General features: G+C 38.9%; 1 protein-coding gene and 1 pseudogene across 1 annotated transcript in view; both read right to left on the bottom strand.

The window, feature by feature from the left end:
* The window catches only part of LOC141578982 (uncharacterized), an 81,164-nt gene that overhangs the window by 7,530 nt on the left and 45,659 nt on the right, over nucleotides 1-27,975 (bottom strand). The gene's annotated exons all lie outside the window — the stretch shown is intronic.
* Nucleotides 968-10,528, bottom strand: LOC141578875 (NEDD4 family-interacting protein 1 pseudogene; annotated as a pseudogene).

Genomic DNA, 27,975 nt, shown 5'->3' with positions numbered 1-27,975 from the left:
TGGAAGAGCTGGGTAGCCGAAACAGAGGTCATAAAGCAAACAAGCCTTAAATATATATTATACTGTCCTGTAAGAAAGTATTTTCTGACTCTTGGTCTACAATATATATATTTAATACATCAGAGCTGTCCTCAAACAATACTATACAGCCGTAAGTAATGCCAGGGCCTTAAAGGAGTATATTCCCAATTCTTCCCTCTCATCCTCTGCGTCACTGTCATCTTATATTTCACTATTACATATGCTGTAAACACACAATATATTGCTCCTATTTTTGTTTTAGACAGCCATATTTTTAATTAAAAAGAAAAATGGTTTTATTTTACTTTCATTCACTCCACTTCGTATGTCCTTTCTTTTCCTTGTACAAATTCAAGTTTCTTTGTCCTATTATGTTCGTTCTGACAATCCTCCTGTAACACCTCTTATAGGGGTGGTTTGCTAATAAATTCCAGTGCTTTTTGTATATCTAGAAAGTAGATATGTCTTTCCCATTTTCTTAAAAATATTTTTTCATCAAGTATAGAAATCTGGTTTGAGAAGGCAATTTTTGTTGTTGTTTTTTGTTTCCCTTTCAGCATATTAAAGATGTTACTCTGTCGTCTTCAGCTAGCATGATTTCTGAAGAGAAATTTGCTCTAATTCTTACCTAGTTCTTATATCTACATGTGATTTTTTTATTAGTTTTCTATTATTACTGTAAAATTTTTTTATGGTTGCCTTTAATTATTTATCTTTTGACTTTATCAGTTTGAATATAATGTGATCATGTTTTGAAATTACTTTTATTTATGTTTGTTCTCTGTGTTTTTTATGCTTTGTGTTCTCTGAGCTGCTTCGCTCTAGTTCGGTATCTGTCATTAATTTGCGGCAATTATCAACCATTATTTCTTCAACTGTTTCTTCTGAGATTCCAATTACATGTACCATTTGATATTGTTTCATACTTTTTAGGTGTTCTGTTTAATTCTTTTTTTTTTTTTTTTTGGCTACACAAGAGACATTTATTAATGTTTTGTTTATTTACAGTTTTAACATAGCAAACCAAGGAGAATTACCACTTGGCAGAAAGCACATCACTCTACATTTGTAACACATTGGTCTCTGCTAACACCTTGTAAAAGCAAGGAATACAGTATGTTAGGGATCATCTCAAAAGTTCCAAGCTAATTCTTTCTTTGCTCCTAGTACCTAATCCCCTCCCTACTCCCAGCCCCTGTTCTAATCATCAGGAGACAAAAGAAAAAAAAGGGCAGGGTCTATAATCATACAGAAAGTGTCAAGAATTGCATTTTAGTAATTAGGCTGCATTTGTCCTTGTCCTTTCTATTTTATGCAGTGACAACACCTTTACAATCCCTTAGGCACACAACACAGAATAAGGTACTGCAAAATTAGAATACAGACTATGAAAAATTAATGCTTATTATTTACCAATTAAGAATATATTCTTGACCACACCATAAATGTATTTTGCACTATGACTTTGCTTCCAAGTGTTCACAGTACAATTAAATAAATTTCTACATTAATTTTAACAGCAAAATGGATTATGTGCAGAAATGCAGTCGTAACAAAAGTTTTAACTTTTGAGAAAACCACTTTTAAATGGCCAGCATTATACATATCTTACTCTAAAATATTTAATTCCAAATTCATTTTTGAGATGGAGGATGAATAAAGCAAGATTGCCCCCTACTGACTACAGGGACAAGGCTCATGCTATTTAAAATGACTACAAACAATAGATAAGGCATTATTAATACATCACAGACTTGATTGTGAGAGCTTTTTCAAACATTAACCACTAATGATTCAATGATTACAGAATTTTGCATTAGCTATTAAAATTTTACACCTAGAACAAATAGAAATGATCTTTTTCGACAGTACATTATTTTTTTAAAGCAGGTAATTATTCCTCTGTGTTCTGCATCTTGATTCACTTCCTGCAGGTGTTCTCTTGCTTCTTGAGAGAGAATTCATAAATGCAGGAAGGCCTCTGCCAGAAAACATCTTTAACAAATAAAGAGAACTCTGGTCCTGGGGAGATTTGAGAAGGTATCTGGCATCTTCCGAACTTTTGCATAATTGATAAATTCTCTGAGAAACAGGAGAAAGCCTAAAACCAGGAACACCCACCAGAGCCAATACTGACCATCAAAATATCCAGGGAAATAGGTGGAAGACCTGACAATCAGGATCCACTTGATCAGAGAGAGACCAAATCTTGAAATGGCCCCATACCTTCCTGCGGCTGAAGTGGTCAGGCAAAAAGACAGGAAAAACCCAATCCAGTTAAAGAGGAATGCCATGAAAAAAGTTAACATGAAAATCCCATCGTTTCCTATCCTCATCTGGTCAGGATCATCAAAATCACCCCGACCCACAAAATCCTCATCTCTTCCAGGTACCAAAGGGTTCTCTCGGCTTCATCATAACTGGGCAGTGTGGTAGCCACATTGTAAGAGGGAGGCTTTGGAAACCCAGACTCACCTTTGTAGTCAAAATATGCTGCACTCTCTGCGGAGATGCTGCTGTAAGGTGGAGGAGCGTCCCCCGCAGCCTGCTGCGGCTCTCCAGACTCCTCTTCATTCTGCAGCTGCTGGTACCGGCTGCGGCTGCCGGAGGCCGGCTAGACCGCCTCCAGCGCCGCCAACGCCATGGCGCAGCCGGTCCCAGGGAAGGAGGGCGAGCAAGCGAGCGAGCGAGCTGAAGGGGCGCGGGCGCTGAGGCCTGGGGGCGCCGGGACGCTGGCGGGGACGCGCCTCGGGTGGGTCTCAGTGGCCGCCGCTGCTGCTGGGCCAGCCGTGCTCCGCGGGCTGTCTGCTTAATTATTTCTCTTTGTTTCAATTTGGTCATTTCTATTGATATATTTCCGTTTGTTGATTCTTTTTTTTTTTTTTTTTTTTTTTTGCTTTGTCAACTCTACTGGTGACCCTTGTCATAGACATTCTCTATTTCTGTTACTGTGTTTTTTATTTCTAGGATTTCAATTCAGTTTGTCGGTATAATTTTCATCTCTCTGCTGAAATTAACCATCTAATCTTGCATGTTGACCAGCTTTTCTACTAGAGCATCTAACATCATTATTTAAATTTCCTTGTGAGATAGAGCTAACATAACTGTGCCTGACTCCGATGAGTACTTTGTCTCCTTTGTGTGTGTGTGTGTGTGTGTATGTGTGTTTTGGGTCCTTTTCCCTTTCATATGCTTTTTAATTTTTTGTTGAAGTTCTTATGAATTACTGTCATCAGGTATACGGTAGTAGACACTAAGGTAGTTTTTATGCTTAGAAATGAGTACAAACTTCTAGACCTTCCAGAACTCTAGCACAGGGGTTTGAGTTAACCCAATAAGGAGTTGAGCTAGGTTTGAAGTTTACTGTTGCTATGGTTACACTTGGGAACCATAGGCTATAAATTCCTCTGTACCGTTTTAGGGATGCGGGATTTAGTTTGCCAAAGGTTTTTTTTTATTATTATTATTATTCTCATAACTGTTCCATACTCAGTCTTAAGACTCTGTGTTCCAAAAAGGCCTGTCTCTAGCAAGTTACTTATTATTTGACACTTGTTATCCTGGCAACAGGGAGCGAAAAATGGAGGAGAGTGTTCTTTGATCCTCCAATTAAGTCTTAGTCTTGGTTGAGCACTGTGTCCCTAGGTCTCATGTGTATGCCTCTCCTCAGTGATCCTTCCCCTTGCCTGGTATAGTTCTGGCTTCTGTAGATATTCTTGCCTCTGCCCTGAGGGTTGAGGCTTATTATTTTTTTCCCCTGTTCCTAATCCTTAGCTTCAGAGAAACTCCACTGGTGCCCTAGGGCAACAGTAGTTATTTCAGCTTCTCAACAGAGTTTAGTTTTGTTCCATAGAAGAGGGAGAAGAGTCCAGATGGAGTTTATTGCTCCTCTTGTTATGGCTGCTGTGCCCCTACCCTAGTTCTTCACCACATGGGAGATTTTCTTTGGCTGATGGGGTTCATGAAGAAAAATGCACACAAGAGGTTGTGGAGTCTTCCTATTTTTGTGCCTTTCAGTGGCTTCACTTCTCACTGGTACACACCTGCTTCCATCATTCAACAGCCATTTTAGTTGAACTCTTTATACAGGTGTCTGGCTGAGTCTGGCCCTGGTAAGTTAATACTTGCACCCTGCCTCCCTCTGCAAGAGAAAAATCTGTGTCTCCCTAGACTCTGGACCAGGTCTTTGCCTTGTACCTTCAGCACTCAGTGGGGTCAAGAAAAGTAGTGAACTTGCTGTTTGTCCAGCTTTTTACTGTTGTAAGGTTGTAAATGATTTTTTCCACCTTCCTCCACCTTGATCAGAAAACAGAAGCCATTGCAACTATTTCTATTTAACTCCGCATGTTATGATTTTCAAAGCTTACCCTCGTAAGTTTTGACTTAAGCTCACTCACTCATCAAATGTCCACCTAAAGCTTACTATGTGGCAGGCATGGGAGCAGAAGCTGATGACTTCATTCTGCCAAAGTTAAGCAGCTAACTACTATCTGTCATAGAAATGCCCCACCAAGACCAGCTGCCCCAACCTCTAACCTTAAGGGTAAGTATGCATGGGTCACGGAAAAAGATTCCATGATTATATTTACATGCAGTTAGGTTTAGACAAATATTGTACTTTAATTCAAACAACTTAAAACACTTCTGTGTGGTGCTACAGAGAGTATAGATATGAGTAAGATAAAATACTTTATCTCCTGTCTCTGTATGACTTGCATATAGAGAATAGCTCAAACATTTAAAAAAGACTGTGGAGCAACTTTACTCCTCAGTTTTATGTGCTTAGGAGCATTTTAAGGCGTGGCTAAGTGATTAAGACTCACTATTCACAGGTAGCAGGTTGATGAATTGAAGGCAAAAATGCCTTAGAAAAATAATGGAGTTTTCTTTGCAAAATTAATCCTGTAAGTTTACAGCAAACAGCAGTCAAGGTCAGGATTAAAGAAAATAACCCAGGAGGATATATCATTTATTTTATATTATATTATGTTATATTACATCATATCATATCATATCATATCATATCATATCATATCATATCATATTATAGGAATTTACTGCATGGAATTGAGGGCAGCCTTCATGGAATGTGGTCTGTTTGTCTCTGTACCTCTAGGGCTCTAATGGCAAGTACTCAGCCTTAAATCCTGAAGGCTGAGTTTTTCAGTACATCTGATTTTCCTGAAGGCAGATATTTCAAGCCAATTCTGTTCACATAAGAAATTAAAGTATATGTACCAATTAATGAATGTGTTTTATGTGGAGCCAAAAAAAACCCCAGAATCTGTGAGAAGATCAGATATTTGTGAGAGACTAAAAACTACAGTCTCTACACGTAAGAAAAAGTACCTGGGAAGTCAAGGTTTCAGAACAGAAGTTGACAAGGAAAATGCCATAGTTTTATGAAAGGAAACTAGGAAGATGCTGCTTTAAATGGCTTCAAAGTCTTTTAACTTGATACATTCATCCTTCCACACCTCTGGAGATAACTATTGGGAACATTATGGTTTTCTAAAACAACTGCTCCTTCTGTAGCTAATCCTCAAACGGTTATTACTAATATTTACTGCTTTCCATTTCCCTGTCACAGATTAAGTTATTCCCTAGGGATGCCAGCATCGTGAGTCACATCACACCCAAGGCTGGATCTGGTCTCTGTCATTTTGCCTCTCTAATATGGCCATTCCTACTATGCCATGTATTTTACATAGATCTTATCATTTGAATCTCAAGAGGTAATGTTTTAAAATTTTTCCAGTTCTAAGTATATATTCCCCACTATTTCATTTCAGTATATATTATGAAAGAACAGAAGATTATGAATTGTTTAAATACCACTTAAATATCAACTCATGGGGCTACAAAAGTTAAGTAAAAGAAAAGATACTACACAGCAAGGTTGGTAATCATACAATAACAAAAATTTGCTTCAGTATAATAGTGGGTCAAAGAGATTACTACACCAGCACATGTATGATTCAATCTTTGATTTAAAAAAGCACTGTAACTTTGAGTTATAAAAAGCTCTGAGAACTGGAAACAGAAATGCAGTCTAGGATAGATTATTCAGACTAATATAGAAGCCTTGGCATGAATAAGGAGAGAACTGTGGTCGACCCACAGAACAGTTGGATTATGAACCAGAATATGCAAATCAGGTAACTACGATAATTATTAAAATGTTAACTTGCAAATAAAGCACAGAAAGTAACATTCTACAGTAGGCTGATTCAAGCACAGTACAGGACAAGACTGTATGATTAGAAGTAGACGTACTTTATGAGATGTTATTTCTCCGAGGCATGTTAGTACCAAAGCAGTAATGCAAGCACAGTCTGACTTCTAGTTTCAGTTAGGGTAAGTGTCCATGACTTCTCTGCACATACGCACACAGGCAGCGGGAGCACACACCCACACAGACCTTTCCTCACATTTCCAGCGGTTTCTGTATAACTGGGTTTCATGTATTTACAGTAGGTTTCTCTCAAATCCCAGACTTGCAAGTTCCCACTCTTCCACCTCTGCTGGGTAGTTCCTGAGCTGTGCCGGTTTACTCACTGCCCACAGTGCTTTCAAGCTGCTCACACGGCTGGTTCTCCATCTGCAAAGCCACCACACTCTGCCTTCACAGCCTAACCTGCGGACTGCTGCCGCTCAAAGGATGCGTTGTCTGCTTTCGTTTTCTCCCTTAATAGTTCTAAAAATAACTATCAGAATAATCTTCACATAAATAACCATGTTTATCAAGGTAAGACGTAAGTCAAGGGCTTACAATGCTCTGTGTGTGCGTGTGTATGTGGTTTTACCTGATGACTATTCAAGTCTAAACTCCCAACCAAAGAATCAAAGGTCCTGGGAAGTGGTTTCCTATCTTGCTTCACTCCCAGTTCTAGAATCCCAATGTTCTAGAAGGAACTTTGTTTTTCATCACACTTACTGCTTCATTTTATACAGTCCTTTCAATTTGTCCTGTCTATGCTTTGAATTTCTGCTTTATTGATTCTGTTCTTTACTGCCTTTAATGGGTATTTCATTTCAGCTATTATATTTTAATTTCTTTCCAGCTCCCTCATCTTTTCCTATATTCCAGCCAGATTTCTTTCACCTCAGTATTTTAGCATCTTTCATGCTTCGTTTCAAAAGAACGTGTATGCTTATTGAAAATATTTTAACAAGAGTTACTTCTTTTTCCTAGATTTAAGTCTTTTGCACAAATACGTCTTTTCTCTGTCCCCTAAGAACAGTGTTCTCCTGATTTTGCACTACTGTATCCTTGGGTCTTTGTGGGGCTGTTTACTCATTCCTGAAAAAATCAACCCTGTCCTTCACTAGTAAGTGGGACAGAAGAGGATGGTGGCAGTAAATTAATTTTCTTGGTTTCCTTCATTACCCACATACTTCTGTTTAAATCTTTTAGGCCTTAAGGACTTTTGCCAAATTTCTAATATTAGTTGTCATTTGCTTGCTATGGCTCTGAAGAAATGAGCTCTCCTGGGCTCCACTGCATCAGTCTACAGGAAAAAAAAAAATCCTGGATAAACTGAAGCATTACCTTCTCTTTAGAGGTACAGCAATAAAAATGCGAAGCCAGACAGTATAGATTCCACAGTTCAACACACCTTCCTGGCATTAATTTTCCTGCTTCAGGATGAAATGTGCCATTTACCTAGCTTCTTTTACCTTGGCCACAACACGTTATCCGGAACTTCACTTCTGTTAAAAGCAATGGAATTAAAAACAAACTAAAACAAAAAAAATTTAAAACCTACTGCCATTCTGCCTCCACATCCATTTACATTTTGCTTTGGATAAATTCTTCATGGTGTTTGGCAGATTACTGGAAATTTTTCCAGATTGCAGCAGTGCTTAATTTTGAACCTATTTCTACCAGCATGCTGAAGGTGGCATGAGAAATTACGGACTGACTCAACCCGTAACTTAACTTGCTGGTCTCATTTTGCCTGCTTCTAGGTTCTACCGCATCGGATACTGAGGTCCATCTTCCCAAGCTCATGTTCTCTAAGATCCTGTGTTCTGGCTTCTTTGATAACCAGCTATGTTCTCCGAGTCAACCATCAACTCTGGAAGACCTCACTGTTTGTTCAACAAATTTGGGCTGGGATTAGGGTGAAGTGAGCGAGGAAAGTTAGGCACTTATGTGGCTCATAAAATTTAAGGGGATGCCAAAAACTCAGTTAAGATAAAAACACTTTTAATGTAATATATTTTAAAAATCACATGAATGCTAAAAAAAATCAATGATTAACAAAAGAAAAATTTAAATGAAGGTTAGTAACACTGCTATTCCAAGCCACACTGAAGCCTAAGACAAAGGAAAAAAATCACTAATACTGATGCTTTCACCTGCCTCATCCTAATCTGAGTCATCTTAGTCTTGAAATATGATTTGAGCGACTCTGCTTCTCAGCCACTGATCTGTGCTCTGGTCACTGCAGAAGGAAGACCAGGCGGCCTACTGACAGGATCCACCCAACTCTGTGATCCTATCTCAGCTCTATCCTTTTCTCATGTTGGTGATTTTATTAATTTTATTTACAGATTATTTCTCAAATTCCTCATCTGTACTTGCCCTCCTTACTCTTACTAAGTAAACTAAAATCAAGATCATTGAATAAAAGTTACTGGTTTTTCAACTGAATCACCGCATTCTTCTCATACTCAACACTTGTCTGAATTTTCACCTACTTTCTTCTGCTTCTCTCCTACCTCAGAGGAAAAGGGTTTTCTCTTGATTGCTGATCTTTTATTCTCTCTTTTCTCCTCTACTGGGACCTTTTCCTTCAAGCACTCATTTCTACATCAACTTCAAATCCTTCCTCTTTCAAGGGAAACTGGGTCCCACAGGCTGAGAAGTCCTTTCTAGAGCTAGAGCATTCTTTCTCTGACTTCACCTTATTTCACTGACTTCACCACTGCTTCCAACAGTGCTGCACAGACACTCCTTCCCCCTCGTCTGCGTGCCCACACACGTGTAATTCGTGGCTTCTGTCCCCACCACCTGATTAAAACTATACAAGAATCACCTTGTCCAGTTTTGTATCTCTAACCTTTCTCATCCACAATCACTTTTTCATCTATATCCTTCTTCCATTATCAGCACTATGTCCCTTCTTAACAGTGCCTTCTTAACATCTCACAGCCAAATGAAACAGCCTGCTAACTGGTGACCTGTCCTTCTAACTAGTAGCTTGGTTCTCTCTCTCCATTTTGTAATCCACTCTATACTTGGCCACTCTCATTCCCTTCTCTCTCTGCCAACACCAACAAGAAATCTCTGCTCTGCTCAAACCTAGATAATCACCCTTTTCAACATGTTGTATGCCTCTTTCTGCCATCTTTAATTTTTCACCCCCTATATTTTGAATGCTCCTCCCATTCCTCCCTAGTAAAAGCTAGCCATGTACAAGGTACATCTTAAGTGAGATCTTTATTTTCTCACCAGATTATAAATTCCTTGAACCCAGGGGTTTCCTCATTCATTCCGATGTTCCCAGCACCAAACAAAAGAATGTGCCCACCTTAACAAAAAGGAACAGATGGGCCAGTCCCATACTGTACAGCTATCTTCTTTGGAAAACTTGAACTATCTGGTAAGTAATTTGGTTTTCTTTAAGATAATGACAGATACCATCAAAATCATAATCTATTGAGAAGAAAAGGAATTTTCAAGCAAGCAAGGCCCAACTGTGATTCTTCCTGAACAAAAATTGAGATTGGGGGTCCTCAAATTACCACTGCTTTATATATGGCCTAATGAGCTAAGAATGGTTTCTATATTTTAAAATATTTTTAAATCAAACGAAGGCTATTTTGTGACCCATGAAAATTATATGACATTAAAAGTTGAGTCATCATCAGTACAGTCTTATTGGAGCACAGCCACACTCATTCATTTACATGATTCCTGCGGCTGCTTTCACATTACAAGGACACAGCTGAGTGTTGCTGCAGACCATATGGCCTGCAAGGCCTAAAATATTTACTATCTGGCTATTTACAGAAAAAAAATCTGTCCACTCCTGCTCAGGATCAGCAAAGTAATACCCTGAGAAACATCCCCAGCAAGAGGCAAGGGTGTTACGTGAGATAAAGAAAGGCCCTGGGGGCCACAGCAAAGAACACTTCTTCTCTAATGTCCAACGGGGAGTTTTCTGTGAGGGGGAAAGGCTTGAGAGGAAAGTCCTAGTGGTTGACAGAAAGCAACCAGGTAAGGAATAAAACTTGACTGTTCACTTTTCTATCATTCCTCATCCTCAGAAAAAGAAACTGCCTCCCTCCACTCTCCAAATTAGCCCTCCCACCCCAAAACTTACTTTAAATTTATTTATACACTTTATAAACATGGATAAACTGACACCCAACTTCCTGGCTGTGGCAAACAGGAATATACCTACAAATAGATTATAAGGTTACATTATCATAAACTGAGAAGTATTTCAAGAAGCAATGAATCCTACGATGTAACCACTGACAGTAAGAAAACTCAGTATCAAATATAGCCAAATTCAAATCTTTGTTTTTGGTGGCCACTTTCTAGTGAACAAGTGGTAAATGCCAAACAAAGTCCATTAAGCAGGGCAATTCCTGGAAGAATCATATTTTTAGCCAGTTCCTTCGGGTTCAGTAAGAGGAGATGTAACTTCGACTCAGATGTTGTGCAGACCTGAGTTGCCTAATGACAACTGATTACATGTTCTCTTCATACTTTCCAGTTCCTTGCCATCTTTTGTGGCACACGACTCTGAGGTATCAACACAGTACTTTCTCACATGGATTGCCTCTTGAAAAATATTTTGGCTCTGTCTGTAAGCATCCCTGCAGTCCACATCAACAGAAGAGCAGACCACAGCGAGAATATACATTGGCATTCTCACATCACGACGATACGGGGCTGCCCTGCCGTAAGCATTTTGGTAGCTACAACATCCGAGTCAGTTTATTTAGCAAAACCTTACCGAGCGTCTGCTGTGTGCCTAGGGGAATTCAGGGATGAAACACAACAGCCTCTGCTTTCAGAGAACAAATAGTTTAGCTGGGAAAACAGATGAATAAACCAAATACACAAAATTATCTGTTCAAGATGCTCCTGAACTGTTAACTCCATAGTTCCAATTAAGCAGCAGAGACAGCCAACGTGTCATAAAAATCATCTAAGGCAACATGCAGGGAAACTTTTAAAAAATTACCTCATTTCCTTTTCTCTTCTCTATTTGCTTACTTTCTCTTTTCCCTAACTCCAGGAAACAGTGATGGGGATTTTAGATAGTTTATTGGCTAGGAATATAATTTGGGTTGGCAGACAGTGATCTAATACAGAGTCTAGCCAGCATTTCCTTAAAGGATTCTTTTTTCCCCCTTCTCTTTGGACCAAGTGAGACCGTTAGACAAGAGATCCCTATAAGAATAAAAGGGCCTAGATCTGACTGGCTTAGGCCCTTCCCTGAGAATTTTATATATACATATATATATATATACTTTTTTTTTTTTAGGAATTACACCCTTAATTTTGTTTTTTACTGTTATCAAAGGTGGCTAAAGTAGTCCATCTTCCATAGGAACAGTTAAGTTACTGAAAAATATCAGGATTGGAAAATTTATCACCAAGAAATTTTAAAGTTTATCATAAAAAACAGGATGAGGAAGACTGAATTTTGAAGGTAAATTCTGGAAAGCCCCAGTACATATTTTGTTTTCTAAAATAAAGCAATAATACTAAAAAGAAGATACGCTGTGTGATTCCTGTGTAAGAATAGTGGGTACGACAATCCATTTCCACGTAGCCACTCTTGTTTTTAAAAACCCTATCAGGCTCTCTCTTCCCCTCAAATTTTAATGAGATGATTACAAACACTTTGCTTTGCTACAGATAAAATAGACACTGAGAAGTATTTCCAGTTGTTCTTATTCTGGGTCTTACCCTTCATCCAACTGTTCAGTGCCTTTCTGACTTTATCAGGTAGGATGCTGACTCAAAATTAAGCAAGACAGGGTCCAGTTCCTGCCACTCCTCCTAGCCGACCCTCAGTTCTCTCCCCCCTGACACTGAGGGAACAGTTAGTTTCAAGGTCAAAGGGGTACAGATACAAAAAGCTACAGTTATTCCAGAGAACAGGATGATGAATCATGAGCAAATCTTTATGAATATTTATCCATTTTCTTTAAAATATACTTATCAATAACTTTCAAAGATCAATGATTAGATAAGAGCCAATTTGATTGCTTCCTTTTGAAGTTAATGCCAAGAAATACTTTCTTAGTAATGAGATACTTTTTCTTTCATTAAAGGCTGAGAACTGTGCAAACCATAGTGTTAAAACTTCTGTCCTGGCCGGGAACCTAAGGCTTGGCGTCTCTGGGGGATTTCATTCATTTCATGGCAAATAATTATTGGGCCCTGGTGTTGGGAATCCACAAGTGAACAGAACAGACAAGGGACCAGCTGCTTGTCTAAAATCCTCTTAAAATTCCCTTTTTAAAGTTTTTCAAAATATTATTTTTTCCCCTTTCTATACAATCTTGGGTCTCAGTGACGACACATTTCAGTATGTAAGACTGTTTTTCTCCTAAACTAACCCAGCAAAGGTACTTATAGCCAATATTCACTTCCTTTCACATCTGCGAGTTGTCTTAGAAATTAGAACTCCCATTTCTAAGAGAATGTGTAGGAACACGTACTATGAGGTCTTTAAAAACAAATTAACAACTTTTAAAAACAACACAACCAATTTGTAATTATAAGAATTCCTATCCCAGCCAATCATGTGTTTAAAACACACGAATTCCTTAAGATGGCTCCAATAACTAGTACCAGATCACCACAATATGAAAGTCTCATGTAAGCAGGTGTTTCTATCGAGGCTAATAGTGTCTTCTGAGTAACTGCAAGGCTCTGCCTTTACCTGACCGTCTACACAAACACATGTTTATCTAGAAGCCTTTCCTTTCCCACAACAGCAATAGCATAAACTCCGCCCAGAGTTTCCAGCTCATTAGGCTAGGAAATCCCTCTGCTTTCCCAGTTGACCAGTCTTTACTCTTCCAGAAAACTCCCCTCCCAAGTTCTGTAGTTCTCCCTTGCTGGCCTGGACTACCCTGGTTCTTAGTATCTTTCCCCAGGTATTTCCCGGTGGCGCAGCTGTGGGCATTTGGAGCAAGGTGGTTCTTCCTCATGCGGAACTGTTTGCACTGCAAACCTTTAGCACTTACTCACTAAATGCCACCGGAGTTTCCTAGTTACCCTGACTACCCCTCTACCCACCCCAACTCCTCCCTAAAAAACCCTGCCCTACGTGTCTCCATAGGCTTGGGCGTGCGGGTGGGAGGGGAGAGGGGTAGGAGTACCACTCCCAACCGACGACTAACATTCAGTGTGTGGACCGTGGACCTGAATTCCTTATTTTGCGACAGCTAATTTGCTTGGTTTTCCTTACTTTTAGAATCTGAACTCTGTATCCCCTAACTGAATCTCCTACCTCCTAAAGCTCCTTCTTACATACTAGAGAAAATCCTGCCCTTGCCTCTGCTTAACTCAATCTCTGTTAAGATGAATACAGAGACTAAATCAAGAAAAAGATAATGTCAGAAGGGAAGTATACACTCTGAATACACAGTACAGAGTAAGTGAAGTGCCTGAAGATGAATGTCTAAAGGGAACAATGACCAAGAGGTCAGATGATTCAGCCAACCTGGGTCAAGTGTACTGTCATTTAGGCAAACCTGAGGAGTCTAACATCCACTGGGGGTAGGGGAGGAGAAGTCTTACAGTAACTTACATCCCTCTATGCTTACCTGACTCGCAGAACATGATTGGCAGCTCCTGCCCAGGACCTCTGTGCTTGCTACTTCCTCAGCCTGGAAGGGCCTTGCCCCCAGCATTCACATGGCTCATGCCTCCATTTCCTTAAGTCTTAGCTCAATTTTTTTCCCAATAAGACTACCCTCATATTTAATTCTGCAACCTCCTGACTCTGTGTACACTATCAATCCCCTTTAAACTGCAATGTTTCTTTTTCCCAAAGCAATTCTCACTTTCTAAGACGCTATCTTAATTCTCTATTATGCTTGTTATTTACTGTCTCCCTCTGCTAGAACGTAAGCTCCACGAGGACAAGGATCTTTGCTTTGTTCGCTGACGCACCCCAAGCACCTAGAACACAGCTGCGGAACCCAAAAGGCCTAATGTTCACACTGATGACCTTGACTTGCAGAATGATGGATGTAGGCTGTAGAGAATCCAGCCCTGTCTCCCCAAACCAAAAACATGACTCCCTTGAACCCCGAGGCTCTTGCATGGTGTGAAACGAACACTTTTTCTTATTCACTAGTTTATCACTAGAGGAAGACAGCAAACCCCTTCCCTTACAGACCCGGGCACTATCTGAGCCCGTAAGGCCTCTAGTTAAGCAAATCTCTGAATCCTCCACTGCAATAATGCTTCAGACTCTGCACCAGGAAAAATCCAAAGCCATGTTTCTCCTTCCACTTACCTGAAATGACTGGAGTCTGAAAAGTTGTGGAAAAATGTGTTACAGCTCAGTTGCGAACCTGGATCCAGGCGAAACACCAAGCAGCACTCGGAGAGCTGGAGAACTCGCGTATTTACACCAGCAGGCTCACAGGAGTTAACACCTCAAGCTCAGGACCCCGTCTGTAGGGTTACACAGGCCTTTTATAGGCTGCCAGATTTACACTTTGCAACATCATATGCAAATAAAGTACAACAGAAGATGACCAACCAGGAACAAGTGTTGTAGAAACAGACCAATCAGGAGTGAGCTCCATGCAAATGAAGTACTACAAATGGACCAATCATAAGTTAGGGAAGTGGACCAATCAGAAGTGAGAGTAACAACCAATCAGGAGTGAAAGTAATAACCAATCAGGAGTGAAGGAAATAACCAATCAGAAGTGAGCTCAGGGAACCAATACAATTCTAGATGTAAGTTAACCGCTTTTAGAGGCAAAAAGTGAGGTAGAGCCTCTGGGCCACGGAACCGGACGGTGCTGGGAGGAGAGCAGCGGCCCTGCCTAGGGGTCCTGCCTGTATTTTAATGGGGCTTACTGCCTCAAAAGGAGGAAATTCATAGCTCCCAAAGTCATCTAGCAGCCAAGGCAGGGGCCTCAAAGCAGAGACCCACTGACACCCAATTAAGCGTTTAACTATGGCCTTTCTAATTCAGTTCCACAATAGTTTATGAATACTGATTTAGAAGGGTCAGAAAGAGCACAGGTATCAACAACTGGAAAAAAAATTTTAAAGATACATTTTAGTTAGACTCTGAAAAGAGTAGTATGAAATGAAGAAACAAATTTCATTCTTAGGAACTAAATAAATACAGGAAGAGAGGACATGAAATATATTTAAAGTTAATTGCTATGTCACATGTTTATTTCCAAGAGAAATTTCCCATAAGCATTGATCATTTTACAATGTAAAGACAGAACTTCCCAAAGATTCCTACCTTACATCCAACCCCAGATGCACAGCAACTCACATGTCCCACTGTTTACTGCATGTGCGGGCCAACCAGCCTGCAGATGATTCAATTAATCTTAAAAGTGACATACCAAAAAACCCAACAACAACAACAAAAAAAACAGATGTGGCATTAAGACTTACAAAGTTAACTGAAACTTTTAAACAAGTAAAATGCATCTTTAAAAAAAAAAAACCTTTACTTAGCTACACCACAATGAGGAATAAAGGGGTTTACATATGTTCCAGTTCTAAACCTATCAATCAAACCCATGTTATTCCTTTGGGAACTTACTTACATGCATATTTATCACGCTCACATGCTAATTCCCTGCTGTTTTATACCTACGAGGTATGTTTATGAGTCCTAATTGCTGATCTCATCTGACGTATTTCACTGAAGGAAGGTATTATTCAGTTATGTGGTCTTATGTCAATGAGTTATGAGGACCCAATCTTCCAAATGCAACTTGCTCTTCAGTTTTTATTAGGACATAACTTATTGCACAGGAAAAGAAGTATGCTAAAATAAGAGAATAAATGTTTCATGTAAAGAATTTAATCATCTCATTTTTGATCCACCTGACCTCTTATGTTCAACATGAAATGTAGCCGTAAAAATCAGGTCACTCCCTTAGTCACTTACTTCACTCTTGTATTGAGCCTTCACTTCCTAGTCTGCCGTCTTAATGTTCAGGACCCTCCTCCAGTTCACACTAAAACCTGTTTTCATCCACCGACTCTTTTGTCATATTCCTGTACTATCATTTTGTTTTTCTTCTCAATCAAGATTCAGTGACCTTTTTGGTCTGTCCTACAAAACTCCACTAGCCACACTATTTTCTTCAACTCACTTAAAATGTTACTTCAGGCAGGAAGTCTTCCTGAAATAGGTACATTGGGTAACGAGTAACTATTCCTACATTCATTCAAACCCTTAGAAAATACTAAGTCTCCACTGGTTACTTCACAATATCACTAATTTTAAAAAAGTAAGAACACTCTATGCAACAAAAAGCAGAAAAAGCAGAACATAGTTTAGTGGAGACATTCAGGGATGGCGCACACTAAGAATGTTTGTTATTGTGAAAGATAAATGGAATCTACTGCAGTGGACCTTTATTTCTACAGTTACCAGTTGGTACTGCAATCAGGTGCTTTTCAATAATGAAACAGACTAGACTGATGACTATAAAACATTTGTAACAATGTCACAAGGGTCTTGAAATAACAGCTTCTACCCACCATGAGAAATCTAACTTTAAAACCAATCTTTGGGACACAGACTCCTGTAAAGAAAATAGTATGTTTTTCCATACCCAGCACCTTTGGGGTGTAAATACATCGTACTGCTGAAATATCTAGCAAAGGGTCACCACACTGGGTTCAATGGCACTGTGACTCGAGTAAGAGAGCATGAAGCTCACCTCCGCTCCCCCCTCCCCCAGGGGGTCCCACCACCGGAGCCACAGCTAGACTGAACTGAAGCCCCGAACATTAAGTGTTAGAAGAGAGGCACACTTGGCACGTAGATAAATGAAGCCCAGTAGACTTTCTCTCTTCTCTCAACCTACATGTGAAGAATAAAAATTTCAGAGCTTTCTATTCTTGAAGAGTATTGGGAAATGTTTTAATAGCAGGATTAAAATGTTAGAATGCAATAAAATATTATTAGTATTAATTTTTGTATGCTCAAATAATTTTTTAAAAGTTTGGCTAATCAATAAGCTAAGAAAAACACATTTCAGAGGAAAAATCATAAGTACAAAAAAAGCTGTAACAGAAATTACTTAGCTTTCCCCATTTCTTAGCATTTGTAAAAGATCCAGGAGAAGTTGACAAATAATAGCACTATACAAAGAGCATTTTTCAAAACTCAGACTAAGTAAATTGATATCCAGAACAGGTACTCACAGTACCAGGGGATTTGAAATGTACTTTAGTGCATTAGAACTACAGGTTAATAGAACTTGATTGATTTCCTTTGTGCCACAGAGATGAAACCAACCAAATTATATATTTGCTGCAGTAGGAGGTCGGAACGTTAGTAGCGTTACCACATAAAACAAGAATATTTACCCTTTAAAATACTATAAATACATAAGAAACTATACTAACAGGACACACTAAAGCAATGGCGATGCCAGTTCCAGGATATTATGAGTTTTCCAATATTCTTATCACTGTTATGTAATTAGAAGACTAGTACAATTTAACACTAATCTAGTATGTTCTTTAAATACACTGGGTTTCATGAAGGAGATGTTTTTAATTGGACACTTTCTTCAGGTCTTTGACCCAGTAAAGGAGGTTTCCTGCTGCTCAATAAAAACCACAACACACCATTCACTTCCCACCCTGTCTCCTTGCTTCATTTTCCTCCTTGGCCCTCAACACTGCTGGAGTGATCCTTATTTTACAGATTAATCTTGTCCACAGTCAGTCTTTCACTAAACCCGCAAACTTCCTGAGAGCAGAGATGACTGTGTGTTTTGTTCACTGCAGTCTCTCCAGTATCGACAGCAGAGCACGACACAGAGCAGGCACTCAACGAATAGCCACCGCACGCGGTCATCCTTACAAGATAAGTGAACCTTACAAGGAACATCCGAGGACAACAGAGGTAGCAAACTTTTTTTACATTGATAACCAAACCAGAACACTTAAGAAGGCTGGTGCTGAATGTCTGATACCCCTAATAAATCCTAAGTCATCAGAATATGTGTGGCCAAGTTACTGGAGCACCTTAACCTGCCCCCTCATCTTAGTTGAGCTACTCAACCTCTGAATTAGAATTAAGAGAAAATATATCACCAACCACTAATCCTATAAAAAGCTACAACTTAGACCTTACCCCCCAAATAATGATTTCAATTAAAACGTATGGAAAATGACTGTCAATTCCCTGAAAGTATGTTGGAATTATTAGAGATTAAATAAAAGAACAATTATTGATGTTAAACAATTTAATATCCGTAACACACTATTAAAAATATGTGACTTTGATAGAGGATTAAATAACTTGCATATTAATGTACACATATGAATTCATACACAAGTTCACAACAATAAAAGTTCACTGAATATTCCAAGATTAATTCTTTATGTATTTAACTGTACTTTAAAAAGCTCAGATAAGCACATAGAGTATAAAACACTCAGTTCTGGTAGAGTACTTGCACATGGTCGGAAAGAGGGTTTTGAACTTTTACAAAAAAAATAAATTTTGTAGGTGGTTCTGTAGCTCAACATACTTAATTTTCTTCTTCTTTCTTCCATTTACACCTGTTCTGGCCATGAGTCACTAAATCAGATTTGGTGAGAATTTAGTTGGCTTTAAGGTGGAAATGTCTACTGCTGGACAAATTTGTGGCTTTTTTAATTTAATAGAACCTAGTTTTTATTTAGAAAGTAAACAAAAGTACAGGTTTTATAAATAAGACAAATGCATATACTGGCCAAATCCTGTCTTACAATTAAATTTTATTTCACTCTCTTAAAAAGGTGTGGCTCTTCACCTGTTTATAGCACATGCTGGAACAAGCAGGCATCTGCCCCACGAAGGGAAGGACGCATGAACCTCACCTTGACATGAGACGTAATTTTCAAATATGACGTTTTCCCCTTAAGGAATTTACCTAGCAATGGTGAAGAGACATAAAATTTAAAGATAAGAAGAGAGACTTTAAAATGGGAACCATCTTATAATCTACTAAAGGTGCACATGGCCAAACTCAGTAATCATTTGGTAAGAGTTATGCTGGCAAATTATTTTCCTGGAATATTAACTACTTATTCGTCCAAACAGATCTCTGAGTTGCAAGCCTTACTGAGATAACAAGCCTGATCACAATCTGAGTTTATTTATGTTTGCTGTAGGAGAGCTTTCATCGTACCTTTGTTTTTTTTCTGGGCAAAATGGGAAAACCATACACTACCATATACTACTTTCTACTTAATTCAATTAAAAAGTGAATGTCTTAGTCCATTCAGGCTGCTACAACAAAAATACCACAGACTACGTGGCTTAAACAGCACAGACTGTCCTCACAGGGCGGGAGGAGGGGGAGCGCTCTCAGGGGCCTGTTTCATGAGGGCACTAATCCCATTTAAAAGGGCCCTTCCCTCCTAACCTCATCACCCCCCAGAGGCCCCACCTCCTAACACCATCACTTTGGGGGTTCAGATTTCAATATATAAAATTTGTAAGAACATCGATACTCATTCCGTAACAGTGAACATTACAAAATTTATTTTAAATAAGGTCCTCTGTGCTAGGTAAGGACACAATTAGCAATATGTGAAAGGTGGAATAAATTCATTATCCGTTAGGGGAGAAAAGCTGGGAGGTATGTGAAACTAAAAGAAATAAAGAGTAACGCAAACACAGAAATTTAAAGAACTAGTCCAATCTTCAGAAGACATGTTTAGACAAAGTTCCAGATGAATAAGGACTTCACATTCAACCAGTTACCCATATTTTAATCCCTTTTGTGCCTCACTGACAGTAAAAGTAAAAAAAAACAGTAAAAAAAAAAAGGGGGGGGGACCCCACAGGATTTCAGAAGGACAAAAATTAAACTGGAAAGTTAATAGACAAGGACAAATTAAGACTTTTGATAAATGCTGCCAAACTGAGTGCTGGAAGGATTATGCCAATTTATATTCCCACTAAAAGCAAATGATAATGTACATCTCTCTGGACCTCAGCCAGAGTCCAGTTTTATTATGTTTTGAATCTTTTGACAATTTGTCTAAAAAAATTGTCTTGCCTTAATATCATTCTTTAGACAGAAAATGAGGTAATCTTCTATATAATTATTAAACATCTAAAACACTAAACACTTTGTGAGAATTGATATATGTTCTTTGGCCATTTTTCTATTATGTTCATCTCTCTTTTTTATTACTAATTTTTCTGAATTCTCAAACACTAAGGATATCAAACACTTATTTACCAACTCTAAAAGGTTAGAGTGTCTTGGCGCTCCTTGCCCCCACTATTTACATGTTCTCAAATTCAGTAGCATCCAAGTGCTGACATGTCCCAAATCCAGACCTCAAGACTCTGTATTGCCAGAATTTTTGACTCCCATACCTGTCTGCTCCATGAACATCTGGAAAAGAATGTAAAAAAAAATCTTGATTTTGTCTCCCCACTCCCATTCTCTCCAAATTAAATTTTCCCCCAGTTTCCAACATTTCAGTAGAGCATCACCTATCTAGTCAGTTACCCGAGGCAGAAACCTAGGAATCTTTCTGGATTCCTCTTTTACACTCGCAAACCTGCCATCAATTCACCAGCAAGTAGTGTTCTCTGCTCATTTCAAAGATACGTCCCTATGTACTTCTCTTCATGTCCACTGCCACCACTGCAATGCAAAGCCACCGTCACCCCTCTCCCGAGTAGAGCATCATCTCCTAACTGACCTCCCTGTTTCTATTCCTGCCTCCACATTATTCACACAAGACCAGAATGATCCAATGAAAATGTGAATCATAGTTTCTAATACAATTCCAGCATGATTATTTAAGGATACAGAAAACCTTGTTCTACAATTTATATGGAGAGGCAAAGGATAAAAGAAGGATGAAGGAAGGATAAAGGGAGAAATCACACTACCTGATTTATAACTTAGTATCTAGCAGTGTTTCTCAAACTTTTTTTTCATTATCACTCCTATAAGGAACACTTTTAGACATGTTTTCCCCCAATTGCTCCCCACTCGTGACATTTTAATGCCACAAATATACTGTATTTCTGTTATACCCTGGGGCCCTTTGCAGAGCCACAACCATTGTGAGGTCTAAGATTCTCCCCCAACTACAAGAACACATTTTTGCTCCTTTGGGGGCAACATCACCCTGCGGAGAATGTAAGCTGTATTCCTGAAGTGTTCAGGACAGTTCAGTACTGGTGGAGGGATAGACACGTGGCCAATGGCACAGAAAAGGCTCCACAAATAGTTCAGAAAAGTACAACCAACTGATTGTTGGCAAAGGTACACAAGCACCTCAACGAAGGAAGAACAGTCTTTTCAACAAATGGCATTGGAACAATTCGAGGGGCAAAAACATAGACCCTGATCTAAACCTCACATCTTAACCAAAATTCACTTACATGGATCATGAATCTAAGTGTAAGATACAAAACTTTTAGAAGAAAATAGACAAAATCATCAAGACACAGGATTAGGCGAAGAGTTATTTGACATGAGTTCTTAGATATGACATCAAGGGCATAATTCATTAATAAAACAAAATCAAAATCAAATAAATTGCTCTGTGAAAGACTCTGTTAGATGAGATGACAAAACAAGCCCAAGATGAGGAGAAAATATTTGCAGATCACATATCTGACAGAGCACTGGTATCTAGAATATAGAAAGAACTCTCTAAACTCAATAGGAAAAGCAAAATCCTTTTTGGCAAATAACTTGAACAGACACTCAGGGAACTATCCACAGGCCTCTGAGAGCTACTAATTAATACCACATCACCATCATGACCTATACACGTCTAAGGCCTGGACCAAGCTCCAGGCCAATGTTTTCAACTGTTAACAGACACTTTCATTTGAGTATCTTGCAGCAAATCAAACTCAATCACCAGCATTACGCTTATCCTCCCAAACCTGTTGTTTCCTCTGAAGTTCCTATCAGTTCCAAACGCGTGTGCGTAAGCCCTATGTCCAAGGCTCTTTCTTCAAGGAGTGCACGGCCTAAATGAGGGGAAAACACAAGGATACCAGCAGACACATTAAGTGTTGCAGAGAGCATTGCAGAAGATTTGGTGAGCACACAAAGCATAAACTGTTGGTGGGGATGTGTCTTTGAGAAAGGCTTCACTGTCTAGTAGACACCTGGACTGAGGCAGGGTGGAGCGGGGGGATGAAGGACCCAAAACACAGAGGTGTGATTGATAGCACAGGAGAGTAAGTGGGCAGCACAGAAAAGAGCTGGTATCATGATAAAAACAATACCTCCTTGTACCTCTGGAAGGTTTCTTAAAAGTTTATCTTCTCTCCTCAGATACAACTTAAGCTTCCTGAGGGAGTAGCCACAACTTGTGTTTGTCTTATAACTCTCACGATAAATTGCTTAACTGTTCACTAGAACAAAAATGAATAACTAAACTGTGGAAGATCAACGCAATTAGAATCCTCAAGCTCCCCTAACAGAATATTTAATCGAACAGGCACACATGCAAAAAATAACCAAAACTTCAGGTGAATACAGTACTGAGGGAAGGAAAAAAGCAGATTTCAAAAGCTCCTGACTTCCTGTTTCTTTATGATAATTTCTTAATATTCATTATAAATGATTTAAATCATCTTAAGAGAGACTTGAATCACATTTTGATAAGGTCAGAACATGTTTGATTTCCTTTTGTAGCATCTGCAAAAAGTAAAATAAAGGAATCATGAAGAAGGCTGGAAGGAGTGAGTACATTTAAGTTGGTAATAGACACTGGGCAACATCTAGTCCGTGAGCATCTCTCTTCTGTAGGTCTTCAATAAAAGAGATGTGGATATCGACAGCTTCAGCATGGGTGTCATGTACCAAATCAGCATCCCTCCTCTCTTCCTTTCGTTTCAGTATTGCTCTCAGAATCCTTACTTCCTTTTTCTTTGGACAAGCTTGTTGTCATTTTCCTGAATGAAAGCTGGCCTATTCCCTTTGCCCTTCTAACTTCTTCAACAAACAGTTAACATGGCCCCTCTTCTCTGACCCCATGACATGACATGGAATTATACTAGTTTATTTCTCTCTGCTTCTGTAGTTTTTGAGCCACTATAACATTCAATACATACTATAATTACTTATGTACATGGCTTTCTTCTTGATTAACTACTGTAAAGTCTGAGAGCAGGCTGGTCTTGCTCATTTCTGAATCTCCCAGTGACCAGCTACAGCTACAACACCTTGCCCACAGAAATGACCCAATACAGGGTAATGGAACTAAACTGGAAAACACATGGCAATGTACTGAAGACAGTGGTCCTTCATTAAGACCCACCTCAGGTGCCGGCAAATGAGACGGTCAATGCCAGAGAGGTAGATTCTTTCAGCACTCAAGAGGATACCTGGCCCAGCACAGAATCAGGACTATGATGATGGCAGGTGCCTAACATTTTAGATTTTATTCCAGCACTTTCCTGTACTTGCTGGGTGACCTTGGGCAATTTACCCAGTGTTTTAGCTTTCTCACTTATAAAATGGGTTACCTTGTAATTTTGAAGAGGTTTAACTGAATTAATACATGAAATATCTTAAAATCATCCCAATATCTTAGTGTGTGGTATTTAAAAGTATTCAAAAAAAAAAACCACAGCTATTTAATTATTATAATTAGCAGTTAACACAATTTTAGTTAGTTTCCAATAAACTGTCCTATCCAGAGTACACTGTATAATACTTAAGTTAGCCTGTGGATATAAAGGCAGATAATACATATTTGTTAAATAAACAAAGACATTAGATGCAATATCGGAATGTGATATCCTTACATATAATGATATCTACCAGCATTTAAGAATTAAAAAGCAAGAGGGCTGTATCATATCCAGAATTTTATAAGAGCTGATCTACTATTCAATCATCTATTTTAGAAAGATCAGTAAAGTGACACCTCATTGGGAGAAAAAGGTTTTCTTCCAGCAATTAAAATCAAATGATTAATTTAAAAAGATTCTTCAAAACTTTAATAATTAAGAAAACTAAACACCAACATGGAAAACTCTTAATTACAGAATATTCAAGGGGAAAACACAGACCTGTATCTATACATCCAGTGATTATAATCATTTAGAATTCACATACTGTAAGTGAACAAGAACCAGAAAACGTGTAGGTGAAACAGCTCATTTGTCAGAGTAGCCTACAGATTATTTTCTTCCCTAAATGCTGTAGGTGTTAGTTGAGCATTATGAGAGCAATTTATTTGCCTTCAATTATTAGGCATTCCGACTTTGATCTATGAGAATTACACTGAAACTCTAGTGCAACGAAAGAATCTGCCAACTCTGGTACTGATGCACAATATCCTTTCTAAAACTGTGAACATTTTAAAGTTAATGGCTACGATCTAGGATATCATGCACAGAATGTACACTGAGCAGCAAACACTGGTTTAATAACTTAAATAAAAAATGCACCATGTAAACTATCAATCAAGGAATTACAAATAGTCATTCATATGTTCAGTGCTGATCTGAGCAAATAAGAAAGTACATGTAAAGAGAAGAGGAAAAATGGTATATTACACAAAGGACACAAGCAGACATACAGCAGAAGAACCTTCTCAGAACCTGATCACAGGAAGAGAGGGATAATGGTACAGCCCTCTGCATTTAAAGAGGAGGCTTCAGGACGCATCAATAGACTTAGCTTCTCATAATAGGAACTACTGGGACCACTTGGAAAGAACTGAATTTTAAAATCAGTGTATTAGGTTAAGCCATATGACACTGCCATTTTTGCATGTGAAAATCAGTAAAATAGCAGCAATTTCATATGGTTCAAACTAACATAATTGAGCAGAGAATCCACACTGAGCATCCTAAAAAGATCAAAATGGATCCCAGGACCCAAGATCGGGCATTAGGTAGACTGAATGAATCAATTTAACTTACTGAGGAAAAAAAACATTTAACAGTCAGAAATGGGCTGGTCAATCATGAAAGCACAGGCAAAGGATAATTGTTAGAACAGCAAAAGGAAACCTGGCCTTTCTCATTCCAGCAGTGTTTAGGAGAGGATTCTAAGCCACAAGGAGGTTCTGGAGCATCTGTATTCTAACTGGGAAGAACTAGAACACTGACAGAATCCCTGTGGCAGGGACTGTGCTAAACACTGCACACTACACTCTACCTAATGCTTCCAACACCCTACCAGCAAGGCTCTGTTATTACCCATATTGCCAGAGAGGTAACTGGTCTCTGAGAGGTTAAGAAAAGCCTGACTCCATTACACATTCCACACATATTATGCCACTTGTTCTGCCTACATACCCACTAAGCAACCTTCTAATTATAATGTGGCTTCCCATGTGGCAAAACCTATGGGGAAGAGAATGTGTCAGCTAGGACTTGAGAATCTGTTTCTCATGGCAGTAATTTTTTTCCACTGTAAATTAATATATTGACATTTTGATTTTTATGTCAATCTCATGAGGCTTTGATAATATGAGCCTGATTCCAAAAAAAAAAAAAAAATCAACTATCAGAGTCTCAGACCCTTTACCACGGCAAATCTACTAAGGGATGCAATCCCTCTCCCTTGAGGGCCCCTTGGGGGACAGCCAATCCTCATTCTCCCAAGAGAGGAGATACCTCAACAGTCTCTTCCCTTTTGAAATCTCTGGAGTACAAACAGGTAACAATGAAGTGACCGGATTCCAATCCTGACTCTGCTGTGCTAATATTTAATCCTTGCTCTCACTTTTTTCACGGGTAAATGGAGGAGCTGAGCCCTTTCTTATCTAGTACTAATGGCTGCCTGCCCCATGAAAGAGTCCTGCCTTGCCAACCATGCACACTTTTCTAGTTTTTTTTTTATCTATTTCTCTTAATGTTCCTTCCAGTTTCCCTGACAGGCTCCCCCATGCACTTCCTGCCTTTACACCCATCCAGGTAAAGTCTGGGGTCCTCCACTCTTATGTCACCAGCACTCAACAGTCATGACTCTAGATTTGTCCTTACAAACACTACCTGTACTTCCCATTACCTGACTACCGTGGATTCCATAGAGTCTAGCATGATCAGTTATACATACTTAAGGTATTGAAAAGCTATGCCTTTATCTGAAGGACCCACATGCAATTCAATAGTCTTGGGTTCAGAATTATAACTGGGTATTAGTATTTTCTTTTCCAGGTTCTGTCTCGCTTCCATTTAGTTTACCCACCAAACTATACTTTCAAGCCTCATTTCTCACTCATCTCCAAAACCCTGACGGCAATTTAATTTTCAGTTATAACCTCAAGCTCAAACCTCAAAACTCCATTCCTATTACCAATCCCCAAATTCCTCTAGAACAGACTTTTCCAAACTGGTGCCCTAGAGAAGGCTAATTTACCATATGTTAAGAGCTGTGATGTGAAAAGGTCAGCAGGGCAAGTAGGTTTCTTTGGTCAGACTTTGCAGAATCTACAAAAGGGAAATATTATATGTAGCATTTCCTGAACTTATTTTTAACTACTGTTTTTTCCCTCCATGAGCACCTATTAATATCTCCTGGAACCACTATTTCACAGAATATTTTAGGAAACACTGTTCTGTTGTTTCATACATCAGTCAAAGTATTGACCACTTAAACTCAAAAGCACCTCTGATTTCTCATTCTCTCCCCAATATCCAGTAAGTAGATAAATTCCTATTCCTCCCTAACCGAATCATTTCCATCTTTTGCAGTCCCTTTAAAACACTGAATTTCAGACCCTGTCCTAAGAGTGACAGACCATGTCTATAAAATAAGTATTAGATATGTTACTATCAACCCCTCAAGGCTGTCATGAGGATTAAAAGAGAATGAATATGGTATCTTGCATAATGTGTCTTTCAAAAACCAATCAACATTTCTCCCTGATAGCTGGAATCTGTTCTCTATTATGGCAAATTTTACCTCGAAGCTTAAGGATAGCCTTATCTTCTTAATAAAGGCAGCACTGATCTTATGCGTATCAGTTCTGACTGGGGACTTTTAAATGAGGTAAATGAGAAATACGGGTAATACGAATATGGTGTGAGTAACAACAGTGGCAGGGTGGGCGTCACTCCTAGCACTGGGTCACTTCCCCTTCAAAATACAATCAGCAGTTATAGAACAGGTAACAACTTACAGCTAGTTTTCTCATTTATTCAAGCAATTTAAGCTGGGTTTCTCTAACTCTGTATCTGTAAACTGTGTACCTCCTCAGCTAGCCTGTAAGTTTCAGAAGAGGTGAAGACTGTCATTCATGGACTCCTTTACTGACATTAGTATGAAAAGAATAGGCATGTAAACATTTTACCTCATTCAAGGTGTATTTGGGTGCTTGGTGTTGGAGACACAGTGGGAAACATGACAGAATCCTCCTTGTCTCCACACAACTTACGTTCTTTTCTAGAATATATATCAAACTACTTACTAATTACACAATTATTTCATTATGATTGTGTTAGGTATACGGTGGTTGATTTCTTTTGAACCTTTGGTTATTCAAAATTTGGAAGAAGAAGAGAAGTGGGCATTTAAGCTCATAAGGGGGTATGTTTCATTAGAGCCTTTTGGATTAGCTAGAAAATTAAAAATGAACACAGGGTATTTAGGGGAAGACAGGGATGGCTAAGTGGGGAAACCATTGGCCAAAATGTAGCATTAAAAGCAGATTCTTTGACATTGCACCTATGACAGCAAAAATACCTCAGAGTACTATCTCTGTGGCTTGTTGCCAAATGTAAAAGAAAAACCACCCAA

The sequence above is a fragment of the Camelus bactrianus genome, chromosome 1, assembly GCF_048773025.1.
Source record: "Camelus bactrianus isolate YW-2024 breed Bactrian camel chromosome 1, ASM4877302v1, whole genome shotgun sequence".
NCBI lineage: Eukaryota > Metazoa > Chordata > Mammalia > Artiodactyla > Camelidae > Camelus > Camelus bactrianus.
Note: the sequence above shows the minus strand (reverse complement) of the source record. Positions and strands in the feature narration are given on the sequence as shown.